The sequence below is a fragment of the Heteronotia binoei genome, chromosome 14, assembly GCF_032191835.1.
Source record: "Heteronotia binoei isolate CCM8104 ecotype False Entrance Well chromosome 14, APGP_CSIRO_Hbin_v1, whole genome shotgun sequence".
Taxonomy (NCBI): domain Eukaryota; kingdom Metazoa; phylum Chordata; class Lepidosauria; order Squamata; family Gekkonidae; genus Heteronotia; species Heteronotia binoei.
The window spans coordinates 15562771-15577699 of NC_083236.1; the positions used below are offsets into that span (position 1 = coordinate 15562771).

Sequence of the window (14929 nt, forward strand, 5' to 3'; positions counted from 1 at the left end):
AGGGCAAGTCAAGGACATCCAGGTGTTCATGTCCAGGTATGCAGATTTGCATCAAGCTCCCCTGCTTGGTTACCATTGTGTCTGGCCTGAACCTTGTGCTAAGGGCAGCAGCACAAGGTCCACCGGCCATATGTGGTTGGCACATAGCAGGTCAAAATCAGGAGTAAAGTCCATGATCCGCTTGCTGAATGCCTTGGAAGGAATTGTGTGGGGAGAGCCCACTTCCAGAATGTTGTTGATGTAAACAGCAAGCAAAGGGAAGAAGGGAGAGCCAGGCCATTCGACATGGCTGCCACCCCTTTGTGCTGCCTTCTCACAGGCAGCAGAGGCCAGTGACATGATCGGTTCATGTCTATACTGTCCAGAAGAGGCAACCTTGTAAGTGCTGGGACAGAATGTTTGCACTGTGCAGTGCAGGCCCATTCTCTGCTGTCTCTGCTCAGCCTGACTCCCTGTGCCATGCGGTGATTTTTATTATAAAAATCTCCATCCAAAAGAAATTTCAGAGGGATCAGAGCAAACAAAACCATTAACAGAAAATATTTAACCCTTCCCTTCGGCTCAGTGGAAGAGTCTCTGCTTTGCATGCAGAAGAGTCAGAGGTTTAATCCTCAGCATCTCCAGACGTAAAAAGAAGGATCAGGCATTAGGTGATGGGAAAGACCTCTGCCTGAGACCCTGAAGAGCCACTGCCAGTCTGAGTAGACAGTACTGACCTTGATGGACCACGGGTCTGATTCAGTATAAGGCAGACAGTGTAATATTTGTATTAATATCTGTGTTAAAATCAGGCGTGATTAGTCAAACTTAGATGCCTGGTAGAGCAAAAAAAAAAAAAAAGTACAGTTTGCAGAGACTAAGCCTCTGTCTAGGAGTCAGTTTCACAAATATGGACGTTGCTGGGTGATGCAGTTCCCCTTTTCCAGGGGGCATGACGGCCAAAGTTGTGTTTCCTGTTCCTTTTGACCATAAATATACATCCTCTGCCAGAGCAGTGCAGCTAGTCAAGGCATAACTTTGGGCTGACAACCTCCATGGGGGACCTGATATCCTGGAATTACAATTCATCTCCAGACAACAGGGATCAGTTTCACCTCTAGAAAATGGCTGCTTTGAAGGGTGGACTTCATGGAATTATACTCCTTCCCCTCTCCAAACCCTCACTTCCTCAGGCTCCATTCCCAAATTCCCAGGAATTTCCCATCCCAGACTAACTACATGATATGCCTAACATGTGTTGGGTCATGGATGCCTGAACAGTGAGATATACAGCAGGGAAACCTACCTTAAATAGCATTCATTAGCCTGGCACTGCAGCAAATGCTCTGTGTGTGTGTGTGTGGGGGGAGCTTCTAGTTTCCCTGTTGCCTACTTTCTGCCAGCAGAAAAAAGGGCTTTTCAGCTCTTTTCTTGCCTCCGCGAGTTCTTCCTAGAGCACACAGAGCCAGAGAAAAGGGGTGAAAGCTGCACTCCTGCTGTTTCTGCTGCCAAAAACTGGGTGAGAGGCAAACTGGAAGCTCTTTCTCCCCACTTACAGTGCTCAGCGTATGACTGCTATTTAAGGTGATTTCCCCAGATGGACATTGCCATCTGTAAAGGCATCCCATGGGCAACGCATTTGTCCCTGAATTAAGTTGGTGGAAGGCAAATAGCCACAGCCTGACTGTGAGTCCAGTTGTGCACTTCCGACCAAACACGTGTCAGCTGTGTCATGTAGTTTGACTTTCAGCTTGTTTCTGTGGAGGGAGCAGGACTTACTGCCTGAGTCTGTTGTGATGTGATGTGTGTAATGTGCTGCGGAGTGTCTGTTGAGGCGGTGGTCTCCCATCAAAATACTAACCAGGGCTGACCTTGCTTAGCTGCTGAGGAGATCAGGTTAGCCTGGACCATCCAGGGCAGGGCATCTGTTGTGACAGGGCTGCGCCATTCAATACAGGACACGGCAACTGCAGGCAACTTTCATTAACAGATCCTGTCGATAGGAGAATTCTGGCAGAGGCAGCGGCTTTCGTTACCTTGTCCTCACCAGGCTAGTAGAAGAGAAACATCTTCCTTCAATACAGCCATGAAACACACCAAATCCTTGTCCCAGATAGGGATCCCCCAGAATTACAGCTCATCTACAGAGCTCAGTTCCCCTGGAGAAAATGAATGCTTTGGAGGGTGGACTCTATGGCATTGTACCCCCATTGAGGTCCCTGTCCTCCCCAGACTCCATCCCCAAATCTCCTGGAACTGGCAACCCCACTCCTAACCTTAGTCCTAGATTCAGTCTGGCATCTGTGCTAGGGGTGGACATTTGGCTTCAACCTGAGGAAGCTGACTGGAAGTGCAGGGGTAAGACCTTGACTGAAAACTGCGTTTTTCAATTTCCTTAAGCCCCTCCAGCTTTTCCCCTCTGGTGCCCAATTCAATGAGCTTGTCACTCTCCCCCCCCCCCATCAGATGAAGATGGAAAGATGTGCTTTTTAGACAGCTGACCCATTTAATGCAATTGCACTAAAGCGAACCAGCCTGACAGTCGCTTTTGCTGTGTTGTTGCACCTGGGCCTCCTCGCACCTTCATGAGCTGCTCAGTGTCTGCAACCACCAGAACAGGGAACCCTGGAATTTCCTTGCCTCTGCCTAGAAGGAAGGGCTTCTGACCCCGGTTGTCAATAACTGGCACCGGGTGTTGTTGGTCCACTCGACCAGTTAATTCTAGCTGTCAGGGCACTACAACATGTCCACCAAACCTGTGGCCCAAGTTGTCCACTCTGAAGAAATCAGAGAGTTAATCAATGGGAGCTTGAAAAGATGATGTCATAGTAAGTTTTAAGAAGGATAAAGATGTTAATCGTTAAGCCCACAAATCCTTAATTCCTCGCACACAGCTGCACTCGGAATTGGTGAGGCGAAGCAGCAGCTCCGTTCCTATAGCATTAAAGCTGGTTCTCAGTTACACGGATCAAGCCTCCGTTGGATTCAGAGTGAGTTTCACCTAAGCAAAGAAGAGCAGGGTTTATCCTGTTGATGCTTATGCCTTTTAAGCTAATGCCATGTCCTGAATTTCACTTTGGTGGTGGCGAGAGACAACTCCGTGCTGAAAAGCAGAGGCGGCTTTGAAAAAACGGTGCCTGGAAGGTTGCTGCTGCTGCTGTCGTTATTAATTAAATTTATATGCCACTCTCCCCCAAAGGGCTCAGGGCAGTGTAAAGAGAATCAGGCATAAACGAGTTAAAAACAATAAATAGAATATGGTTAATAACAGATAAAACAGGATACATCCTCCAGATAATCGATGGCAGGCATATAACTTCACTCCCTTCATAGGACGGATCACAGACTGGGATTGGTAAAGGCCACAGTGGAGGCCAGGGTAAGGAACCATTGCTGTCCTCAAGCATAGGCCTGTTGGAACATCAGGGTGCAGATGTTACTAGGTAGGGAGTTCCACCAGGCCAGACAGCCTGGTGATGAGGACAGACGGACATCTTTGGGGGCAGGGATTGCCAGTAAATTTTGTAAGGCTCTTCAGGGAGCATACCGAGAGAGGTGGTCCCACAGGTACATTCGTCCCAGACTGTTAAGGGATTTAAAACCAAAACTTTGACGCGAATCCAGTACTCCACTTGGAGCCAGTGCAGCTGGCGAAGCACAGATAGAGTATGTGCAGTCATTGGGGTACCTGTATGTACCCAGGGCTGGCCTGCCCACCAGGCAAACTAGGCGGTTGCCTAAGATGCCAGCAGGGTGGGGGCACCGAATTCGGCCCTCCCCCCCCTACCCATTGCTAGTTTGTTCCTGCACCCACCTGCCCATTCCCCTCCTCCATAGTTTGCCCACTCCCTGTCCCTTCTCATCCTCCCACCTCCTCCCCACCAATTCCCTTCATCCTCCCACCTGCCCCACCTCCTCCCCATCCCTTCTTGTCCTCCGCTCACCCATCCTGCCTCCTCCCCATCGATTCCCTTTGTCCTTCTGCCCACCCCACCTCCTCCCCATCTCTACTCATTTTCCACTCACCCGTCATACCTCTTCCCCACCAATTCCCTTTGTCCGCCCACCCCACCTCCTCCTCCTCCACATCCCTTCTCGTCCTTTGCTTGCCCATCCTGGCTCTTCCCCACTGATGCCCTTCATCCTCCCACCTGCCCTGCCCTCTCCCCACTGATTCCCTTTGTCCTTCTGCCTGTCCCACCTCCTCCCCGTCCATTCTTGTCCTCTGTTTGCCTGCCCTGCCTCCTCCCTGTCCACCATACAGGGCCGGCCCTGTATGTACCCATGCCACTGCTTTCTGGACAAGCTGTAATTTCCGGATCAGCCTCAGTGGTAACCCTATGTAAAGTGAGTTGTAGTAATCCAGTCCAGAGGTGACTGTTGTGTGGGTCACCATGGCAAGGGTGGAGCTAGAGAGGAAATGGGCCAGTTGCCTGACCTGGCAAAGTTGGAGAAATGCCAGCCTGGCAACATGTGCTACCTGAGCCTCCATTGATAAAGAAGGGTCCAGGAGCACACCCAAGCTCTTGACAGTCAGCATCAGTGTTAGCAGCATGCTGTCCAGCTTTGGGAGTTGACACCCCAACCTCAGGTTGTTCCCCCACCCCCAGCCACAGGACCTCCGTCTTCGATGGGTTCAGCCTCAGCCAGCTTCACCTCAACCATCAAGCCATGGCCCCCAATCCTTCAGCCAAATTAGATGGGTTATCTGTTGCGTGGTCATCTCTGAGTACGAAGTAGCCCAATCTGATACAGGAGACCTTTATGTTTGCGTGGCTGAATTTTGTATAATCTCAAGTAATGAATGTTCATTATAAGAAGGTGCCCTGTTTGGAGAGGCTATCGTTTTCTGCTACTGGGGAAATTGACACAACTGAACACTGTTTTCTGGAATGGCCCTTTTTCTCAAACACGAGATATTTGTGGATTATTCCATCCCTAGGTGGGATGGTAGGTACATCGGCGAGAGAAGAATTGGGGAGACTTTTGGCTGGAATAGATTCAGAAGTTAATTTGGCTGTTGCAAATTTTTGTTTCATACTTTATAGTGATTTTAGATGATTGCTTAGCCTGGTTTTTGTGGATTCTAATTTGGCACTACTCAAAACCTATGAGTTAAATGAGCAGCATTATTTAAATAATAGAAGCAAGCTCGATAGTGGCCCTGGGGCTTGGTTCCATTCAGGGGGGGGGGGGGAGGGGGGGGATTCCTGAACCTTCTCTATCACGCATCTAGCTCTAACTGACATCTAGCCATCCTATACATGTTTCTGAATAGTAGCACCTTAATTAATAATTTATAATGGTTAACTGTTTTATCTAATTTTTAACTTAATTTATAAATGTAATTCAACTGTATTTTAATCTGTTTTATAGTAATGATTGTATTTTACTGAAATCATGGTTATACCATGTCCTGTGAGCCGCCCTGAGCCTGCCTTTGGCAGGGGAGGGCGGGATATAAAAATAAATTTATTATTATTATTATTATTATTATGCATCAGTACATGGCAGGCTGTTCTCCAGACTTTTATTTCATTGCTTGAGAATTTAGCCAGTACAGTTCAGATGCAAAGAATGTTGTCATTCTTCTTCTTTTTTTTAATGTGCTGATTTCTTGTGAGGAAAAGAAAGGATTTTATACTAGATTAATGGTACCCTTCGCAGTGTTGACCCAAAATTCTGTGCTCACATTTAAAGCCAGCATTGTGGTTTAATTTGAATAATATAATCTAATTGGCTTTCATCGTGTTGCTGTGTCCACTTCATTGAGCTAAGCTTGGAGGTGTGTAAGGAACTGTGGGGAGACAGGGACAGGAGTAAAACGGTGACCAGAGAGAGGGTTGCTAGATTGGCAAAGCTTTTAAATCACCACCGCCACCACCCTTGACTCTCATATCATTGACACTTAAAGGACTCCTAGTGTAATTCACACCAAGCTTGAACTCTTTCCCCCAAAGCTGCCCTATAAAAATCCCCCAGCGTCATTTTCCATCTGTCTGATGAAGTGAGCAATAACCCACAGAAAGCTCTTCTTGAAATAAACGTTGTTAAGCTTTACGGTGCCATTAGAGGAAGTGAAAGGGTACAGCTGCTGACTGGACAGCTGTGCCAGCCTCTGGCCAGATCCATCCTCCCCATGCCTCTCATGCCCACCAAGGGAGAGGGCTCAGCCCCTTCACCAAGCTCCCCTTTGGATGGAAATACCAGAGCTGCCCACTCCACTTCCCACGCAAACAGAACAGGCAGGATGAAGGTGCTGAGCCCCCAGTCGTCATTCCTTGGCAGGGATCGTCCGTTAGCTGTACTCAGAATTTTCTGATCATACGTTTTGTTGTAGTGCTGCATTTGGAATACTGTGTCTGGAACTTTAAACTCGAAATGATAAAAAAAAGATGCAATAAAAAATAAATGACGCTCTGAAATGTTAATTGAACCCCACCCCCCAGTACATTCTGCTTGTCTATTCTTGGCTGTCAGCTTCCTACTCAGGGGCAGAGGAAGTTCACGCTGTTCCCCCAAGGATAGCACTTGGAGCGGGGGCATTCCATGGCCAAGCAACCACCAAAGAACAGCTTTCCCATGGACTTCTGTTGACTGAATGTTGTGCACAAATTGCCACTCTAAATGTTTGCTGACTCTCCTGTCTGTTCTGTTCGTGCGTAAAGTAGAGCAGGCAGCTCAGTGGCACTGAGCCCTCTTCCCTCACCATCCCTCAACGGCCCATTCCAGGCACTTTCTCTTGCCTTTGCTCCAAAACCAAAAGTGACCTGCGTTGGAAGACAACAAGGGACTGGGGTATTAGAAATAAGATTGCCAACCTCCAGCTGCGTAGGAAAAAAACACAAACCCCTGGGGGAAGGAGTGTTCCGTGATGACCAGCCTCTCAAATAAAGAAAACTGATACAAATACTTATATAAAGTTCATGTAATCTTGCCTGTAAACTGTAGGAATGAAGACTCTCGACGCGTGTTGAGGGGAGAATGCGTCTGCCTCGCCCCTTTGAGCACGGGTTTATTTATATCGCTGCCACAATAGCGCCAGAAATAAAAAAAAACAGCTTACAGTATCAAACAGACAAAAAGCCCTGACATGAAGTCATATGTCCATGAGGTCATGTTTTCATAGCCTAGAGGAACTAATACCCGCTCAGCAGTTATCAGGAATAGATTTATCTGAGGACCGCAAAAATGTAGTTTGAACACGGGTGTAAGAACCTTGTGTTCTTGTGTCAGCAAAAGGAAGCAAGAATACGAATGTAAGATGTCTGCGCCCTTTAGCCTTTCAGACACAACGTGGGCGGCTCAGGCCGATATGCCAAATGCACGATCCACCCATATTTCTGTCTTCAGGCTTTGTGGGGTCTGGGGCTCAAGCGCGTGAGCCCCACAGTAAACAATTCCAAAATTGTGGCATCTTGCTGTGCTCTGATATTGTTGGAAAAGCTAGTTAAAGCTGCCATCGAAACGGGGGAAGATAAAAGTACTACCTCGTTGCTGTGTTTGCTGTGTTTTTGAGACTACTGCACAAGGCGTTGAAACGCTGGAAGAAATTTTACCACCATATGGTCCCTACAGGAACTGAACTGGGGACTCCTGCTTTAAAGACTTCCCTTCTGCACGCCAGAATTGGACTGTATATATGAGTATTGAGGTCCTTTTTTGCACACGTGAAGGTTTTTGTTGTCAGGATATGACTTGTGAAAAATATTGTGTATGGGAGTGTTTAGATTACATGAACTTTACATAAGTATCAGTATCAGTTTTCTTTATTTGAGAGGCTGGTCATCATGGAACGCCCCCCTCCCCGGGGGGGGTTGTTTTTTCCCACTCTCAGCCGTGATTCTCTGTTTGGTGGGGTCTGGAGGCCTCCCAGAATTACAACTGAACTCCAAATCCATCCCTCTGGAGAAAATGGCCTCTTTGGAGGTTGGACTTTGTTAAACTCTGTTTAAATCCCCATCCCTCCACAAATCCTACCCTTCCTGGGCTCCACCTTTAGATCTTCAGGAATTTCCCATGCTGGGGGGGGGGGGGCGCAACCCTAGGGGCAGCAGGGTGAGGAGAGGCAAAGGGAGGGAGGGGCCTTGGCTCAGCCCTCTGCACCAAATGTCACTTTGGACATCGCCATTAGCCCTTCTCCATGGAAGAGTGGGGCAAACCCATTAATAAGCAAACTTCTTTGACTGTATAAAATGTTTGGGCACTCTCTGTGAATTGTAGGGATTGCAGTACATGTAAAGAAGTAGGAGGAAGTCTCAACCAATTCAAGAGGAAATACAAGCATGTCTCTTGCTCATGTTTCACTGAAAAGAATTCTTCCAATCTTTTCCCCTTTGAGAACTGCTTTGACACCTGAGTTATGGTCAGTTGAGGATAGGGTTGCCAGGTCCTCCCTGGCCACCTCGGAGGTGAGGGTAGAGTTGCCAAATCCAGGTTGGGAAACTCCTAGAGATTTGAGGGTGGAGCCTGGGGAGGACAGGGGTACAGTGGGGTATAACGCCTTGTAGTCTACCCTCCAAAGCATCTCTTTTCCGCAGGCTACAGTTCTCTGTAGTCTGGAGGTGAGCTGCAATTTGGGGAGATCCCGAGGTTCCACCTGGAAGCTGGCATCCCTGTAACTTGGAGATGAGGTTGTAAAGGAGTTTGGAGTTCTCTTCTCCAGGCACTTGCTGCTTCTAGTGATGCATACAGCTGAAGCTCAGAAGGGCTTGGGATGGGCAGCTGCAACAGCCACCTTGAGCAATTGGTGGTACATGAGCTGCCTGATGCCAAGTCTCCTGCTTCCCTTTGCTGCAACCAAATCAAAGTTCTGTATCTCACTGGTGAATTACAAGCCACCCTCCACCCAAGGAGCTGCTCTGCCTACAAAGGGGTATCTGTTCTCTTCCCGCACGTGATGCGTTAGGGTAGCCTTCCTCTTCTGTTCAGCAGAGCAGGGAAGTGTTGTGCAAGGGTGCCACGTGCACGTTGGTGATCATACAGGATTCTGGACTGAAGATTCTTGTGAAATAGGTTACATTCCACATTCTGATGAAACAGAATTATATCTGTGTTTTGGGACCTTTTCTGGGAGACTCTCCAATATTCTCTGGCAGCAACTAAAGCCAATAAGAAGAAGTGCAAATACATTTGCAAAATATGTACTAATGAATATAGGAGCTCATCTCTATTCCAGGCAAGAGCAAGGGAGCAAATGATGGGTCAGGTCCAAATGTGGCCACTTAAAGTTGCAGGAATCTAATGTGAAATACTTAAATGGAACAAGGCTGAAGGAGCTTGGAGCAGAGCAAGGACTGAAGAAAATTATGTCCATTAAAAATTTAAATTGCTTAAAATTTGTCCAGTGGAATTCAGAAGTCGGGGTGTGCATTTGGTTGAACTGAATAGAACCCTGAATACCAGCTGATTCAGCTGCATTTGAGGCCAAATACAGCCGAATCAGAATCTCTGATGTTATTCGGGTGCTGAATACAGTCACCTGAATTCGGCAGTATTGGGGGCTCCCGAATAGCAGCGGGAAAGGGGATTTCAAAGTTAAAGGAAGTGCACTTATTTCCTTTCTTGCTGTTTCTGGCCTTTTCTAGTTTCTTCCTACACTTCCCTGGGATTAGGGTGGGAGGTGGTCCCCATCTGCACTTTTGCAAGGCTAGTGTTAATGCTGGGCTATGCCAGCCAGCTCAGTAAGTCAGCAACTCACAGAGATTGCTCCAGGAGTTAAAGGGTCAGCAGCCCCAACAACAGCACTCCAGTGCATAGGGGCTTTCTCCACCCCCTGTGATATCTCAGGAATGGGGGCCCTTGCAAGGCCACAGCTGAGGGAACTGGGTAGAAGGACCCCCTGGAGCAGCAGGCTACCAGGGGTGCCAGGACAAAAATTCCTCTAGCAGCAGAGGCAGGGGAGGCTGCCAGCATGGGTCTAGTTGGAACCCATAACAGAAGGTCAGGGGGATTGGGGGAGCCCATCAGCTCACCCCAGGGACCCCAAAATCCAGAGGAGAGAGAAAGAGGGAAGTGGAGAAAGGAGGTATGATAGATCCACAGCCATCCTGCAGCTCCCGGGGGTCAAATTGGGGGGGGGGGCTTTCTCAGTTCAGGAGAGGCCCCCAGGGGGGTTGTTTTTCAAAGTGGGGTTAAGAAAGCCATATGTTCCTAAATGTAGTTTCATTTGGATACACCACTAAATTTAGGGTTCCCAGCTCCAGTGGATTTTGGATGAGGGTGGGGTTTGGAGAAATAGAGGGACATCTGTGAGTATAATTCCACCGAGTCCACCCTCAAGGTGGCCATTTTCTCCAGGTAAACTGATCTGTGTTGCCTGGAGATCACTTGTAATCCCAAGAGAATGCTGGCGATCACAGTCGAGAATTTAATACCGCCTATACAGTACTGAAATAGCGCCATAGAATGGTTTTAAAGCTGATATACATAAATTATGGGTTTATATGTTTTATTGGATTGATTGTATTTTATGATGTTGTAAGCCGCCCTGAGTCCGCTTGCGGAGAGGGCGGGATATAAATTGAAAGTAGTAATAAATAAATAAATAAATAAAGAGATCTCTAGCTACCACCGGGAGGTTGGCAACCCTATCTGCATTCCATGTTGTTTTCAGGACAGTGGTTCGAAATGCATTGGCTGCATTTCAGAATCCCTGTCTTCAGCCCAATCAGGTTTTGCATGATCCCTCAGCTTGCTCTTAGAAAGCATTAATGACAGCACCTGGTGAATGTCTGTATTTGATGCTTTTGCGTCTGGAGGCAATGGTTTGCAGAGCACATAGCAGACAACATGGATCTGATACTCCTGTTATTTCCAAGGGGCTTCAGTAATCAGAAGAGAGCCCCGTGGCGCAGAGTGCTAAAGCTGCAGTACTGCAGTCCTAAGCTCTGCTCACGACCTGAGTTTGATCCCCGGTGGAAGCTGGGTTTTCGGATAGCCGGCTCCAGGTTGACTCAGCCTTCCATCCTTCCGAGGTCGGTAAAACGAGTACCTAGCTTGCTGGGGGGAAAGTGTAGATGACTGGGGAAGGCAATGGCAAACCACCCCGTAAAAAGTCTGCCGTGAAAACGTTGTGAAAGCAATGTCACCCCAGAGACGGAAACGACTGGTGCTCGCACAGGGGACCTATCCTTTCCTTTCAGTAATCAGAAGGAAGAAAACATGACCAGTCCCAAGCTTTGCTTCCCAATGGTGAGATAGTACAGTTGCTCTTGGAAAGGCACTTGTGGGTCTCTGTGATGCAAGAGAGCAGCCACTGTCCATTTTCTGCCTCTAGTCCAGTTGGGGCTCTTTTTTGCACTTCAGACTTATTTGCCTTAGAATGGTTTTAAAATTCCAGAGTGGTATAAATTGCTCTTTATTATTATTTTTTAAACTTATTGTTAGAAAAAATATGCAAATACTAAAAAAGAAATAGTATCAACCGAATGTGGAGGGAACTAGGGCACAGATTGCTGACTTCAGGGTGATAGGTAGAGATCTCCTGGTATTACAGCTGATTTCCACATGACGGATCAGTTCACCTGGAGAAAATGGCTGCTTTGGAAGGCGAACTCTTATGGCATTATACCCCACTGAAGTCTTTCCCTTCCTCAAACCCCATCGTCCTCAAACTCCACACCTAAATCTTCAGATCTTTCCAAGCCCAGAGGCATGATCCACCTGCAAGTTGTTCTGCTCCAGCTCAACTGAGAACATCCCATTAGATTATGCTCCAGCCTTGTCCAAATAAGTATCCAAACGGAAACTGTGGCTATAACTATATGTGCACGCGCACATGCACAGAAAGCAAATGCATTTTTAAAAAGCTGCCCTGTCTCCCTTTCATCTGCATCTGCAGCGATGGGGGAAGGATGTGAAATCTTCCTTGCAGTCCTGTTGGAGCTCCAGGGATGCCTGTCTTGTGCTTCCTTCTGCACAAGGCTTGCTGTCTGCTGGCTTGCAAAGTGCAGAACCGTCTCCAGGCGGATGGGGCAGAGCCCGGCAATCTGCACTCCTGCCATTTTCTGCCTCTCTGATGCATAACCCAGTTATTTACACACCACTGACCCAGGGAGGCTGCATGTGCCGCAAAATCTTGACGCTCCCAAGCCATTCTGTCTTTACTTGTGTGCCCTCGCAAGGTGTAATGAAGGATGTAGAACAGTCACAGCAGCACTCAGCAATCTCCCCCTTCATTACAGGGATTTCGTTCCCAGAACGCTAAGGTGCTGGCTGGGGAGCGAAGATGTGTCCAAGTGAATTGCCTCTGTTGTTGTCTTATGCAGTTAGATTCACATACCCCTGAAAGTATTTCTTTCCCTGCACTCACACGCACACACACACAGGGAGAGAGAGTGAGTCAGAAGGAAAATAGATTGGCTAGGAGCCGTGAGGGGCTTTATAAACCCTTATGAGAAGTTGTGGAAATTATCTGGCTCTCTTTGTACTGAAGGAAATTGGGGTAAGTTCTTTCACCTGCAGATAGATAGAACCATCCAACAAGAAGCAGGAATGCCAACTTTCAGGTGGAGCCTGGAGATCCCCTGGAATTGCAGCTCTTCTCCAGACAACAGAGACCAGGTCCCCTGGAGAAAACGAATGCTCAGGAGGGTTGATTCTATGACATCGCGCCCCACTGAGGTCCCTGTTCTCCCCAAGCTCAATCGCCAAATCTTCAAGAGTTTCCCAACCTGCAGCAGGGAACCCTACCTCCCCCCCCACACACACACACACCGTGGCCAGGAGGGACTGAGTTAGGCCTGTAGCTTGAAAACTTTTAGTGGGGGGGCACGGGGGAAAGTGGTGGGGGGCATGTGGTTTACAAGATAATGCATGGGATGGAGAAAGCAGAGAAAGAAGTACTTTTCTCCCTTTCTCACAATACAAGAACTCGTGGGCATTCGATGAAATTGCTGAGCAGCTGGGTTAAAACGGATAAAAGGGAGTACTTCTTCACCCAAAGGGTGATTAGCATGTGGAATTCACTGCCACAGGAGGTGGTGGCGGCCACAAGCATAGCCACCTTCAAGAGGAGTTTAGATAAAAATATGGAGCAGAGGTCCATCAGTGGCTATTAGCCACAGTGTGTGTGTATATATAGAATTTTTTGCCACTGTGTGACACAGAGTGTTGGACTGGATGGGCCATGGGCCTGATCCAACATGGCTTCTCTTATGTTCTTATGTTCATGTGGCCGAAATGACACCACAAAAATAAAAATCCAGGCAGGCTGCTAGTGTCCATGGTCATGGCTGGCTGGCTGTGAGCAAAAGCAGTGGCCAGACAAGGCGGCTGGAACGTTTCTGCTGCAAAGGGGGTGGCAGTGGGAGAAAGAGCTGCTCCCAGGCAGCTGTGTCAGGTCCTGTTCTTGGGGTTCTCCGGCTGGCCCTCAGGCGCCGCCTGACTGGCTGGCCGTGGGGCAGTGCCTGAGCTGTAGTGAGGAGGCAGAGCACAGCAGCCCAGGTGAAGCAGGGAAGGAGAGTGGGCCAGGCGGTGGTGATGCAAACTGCTGCTCACCATCTCGTGGGTCAGGTGCACACGCAGAGTGCTGACTCGCTGCTGGGCCCCATCCTAGCGCCAAACCTCTGCCCACCCAGCATGATCCCCCCCCCACTGAGATAGACATTGAGATCCCCCATGTGCTCCTTCGCTGTGGGTGGGTGCACACTGGCGCATTCCCACGGGGGAGCCAAAGGACAGCTGGGCATGCAGGCAGGCAGTGATGGCAAGTGCGAGGAAATGGCAGCGGCTGTAATTGGTGGGGCCATGTGCTCTCCACCAGGGTGAGGGTGGAGACACCCGTACCCTGTGGGCCCCACCATAGGTATAGACCTGGACTGAGAAACCCTAATCAGGAAGCCACAAGAGCATGGCAGGGTTTTTACCCCTCAGCCTCTATTTCTCTGTGCAGCAGGCAAATTGAAACAGATCCTGGCCAACTAAGATGGGGTAGCAATGCCATGGACAGCTCCCTCCCATTTAGGACATGACTACATCAAAGCTGGATTGGCGTTTATTGTTTGTATCTTAGCTACTTATATTTTAAGACAGTTTTATGAATATTATAGGTGCTTTATAAGATAAGAGCTAAGAAAAGAAGATGGTCCTGTTTAATCCCCTGTCTGCTTTCCACTGCATATCCTTACCATTTTGAGTCAGGAGCTGGTGTCTATAAAGTGTTGAAGAGCATGCCTGCAGAATGGTCAGAGTTTCGAGCTCCATCTACACCTTACAAGGGCCTCAGGTTTGTTAGGGAATAACACGAGGACTGTGTTTCACGTACATATTGTAAAAATCACATTTCTGATGTGGCTACATGTAAGTTCCCATGGAGCCAGTGGTGGCTCAATGGGGTGGTTTGTGAACATAAAAATAGCATGGGATGTGGCTAAAGCTTCTTCACCCTGTAGGCTGTGATCCCAAACAGAAAAGAGCCAGTGTTTCCAACAAACATGAGAACTTGTGCAGATGGATCCTGAGGCCTTCTCCACACAGGGGTGTCATGGTTCAGCCAGGGTTCAGCGACAGCAAGGACTCCTCAGGAGAAGAGGAACCCCATGTAGCCAACCTTGAGTTAACAGAAGCTAATTAGCAGGAAAATGAGCTGCAGGCTTGTCAGAATTCACAGCCAACAGCTGGTGCAGAGCCACTGACGCCCTCAAGCCTTGATTTGGCAGGTGAACTCAGTTGGCCACTCTCAACTCACCAGTATTACCTACACCCTTAGAGCACCACAGACAGAGGCTGACCACAGAGCTACAGACAAGACAGCAAAGTTGGTGTCCTTGCTCATCTCCTGTCCCAACACCAGCTACTTACTACTAACAAAAATGAGTAGTTGCACGACTGCTTCTGAGCAGCTGGCTTTAAGCCTGACCCTTAGGCATGGGGCTATATAAGCCAGTCAAAAGAGTCTGTTAGGCATGGATGCAACAAGTATGGCAGATGCTAAGCTACGGACTCTGCC

The 14929-nt window shown here is 48.3% G+C and overlaps 1 protein-coding gene across 10 annotated transcripts in view; it reads left to right on the plus strand.

Annotated features, from left to right (window-relative positions):
• The window catches only part of LOC132582139 (protocadherin alpha-C2-like), a 341397-nt gene that overhangs the window by 269079 nt on the left and 57389 nt on the right, over positions 1 to 14929 (plus strand). The gene's annotated exons all lie outside the window — the stretch shown is intronic.